This window comes from Hyperoodon ampullatus (genome assembly GCF_949752795.1).
Source record: "Hyperoodon ampullatus genome assembly, chromosome: 19".
NCBI classification, from domain to species: domain Eukaryota; kingdom Metazoa; phylum Chordata; class Mammalia; order Artiodactyla; family Ziphiidae; genus Hyperoodon; species Hyperoodon ampullatus.
The window spans coordinates 3,390,399-3,391,290 of record NC_136932.1 but is presented as its reverse complement, the minus strand read 5'-3'; positions in this window follow the sequence as shown (position 1 = coordinate 3,391,290).

Sequence of the window (892 nt, the reverse complement as noted above, 5' to 3'; positions counted from 1 at the left end):
CACTGCCAAGGATTACAACCCACGATCTGACCTCCTTTTGTTGGAAGGAGAGGAAAACAACATGCAGAATTAAACATTTCCTGCAGCAAAACGTGTGTATGTGGACTGCCTTCATAAAACCTAAGAGACTCTCATAAGACCACCGCTGCCTTTCCTTGCCCATTCTAACCCACTAGCTTGGGAGCTGAATTTACCCCACTTGCCCTTGAGTCCATGCCCGGGTATAGTTAAGGATTCCGTGGGGATGGTGTTGTGATGCTGGGACCTTTGCGCTGCAGCGCCCCATTCCGGAGTGTGTCTCTAGACTTCTTCTTGGTGTGTAATTGCATCAGGGGCAGACCCTGGACTTGCCTGATGGTCTGTGGGCTATTCCACTAGATTTGGGGTGTGATGGTCTGCATTTAGGGTGTCACTTCATTTGAGTGTTGACTGTGAGCACTTCCCGTTGTTACTGTGGGCTCCAGGCTTTATGCAGGTGGGCGTCTTTTGGGCTGTGTGCAGTTGGAGTGTCCCTGGGTGACTTTGGGATAGGTACAGGGGGGAAACAAGCAGGCTGGGAGCGAGGGACTGGAGCTTCCCAGGAAAATTAAGAGGGCTGCTAGGGGCTCTACTAGGGGCACTCTTTCCTTGGGGCCCATCACCTTCTTAGGAACCAACTACATCTACCTTCTAAATCAATAAAACTCCCTCCTGAGGCCCAGGGAGAAGAGAAGGACAGGTGAAGGCAAAGGAAAGGAGAGAGGCTCTAGATGCAGAAAAGGACTTTCTTTGAAGAAAAAGACCCCCTTCCCCATTCACTTGAATACATCCCAGACAGCACAGGCTCCACAGCCATCCCTTATAAATAAGCATGAGATGGGGAAGGGGTGCGGAGGAGGGCTGGGGGGAATCT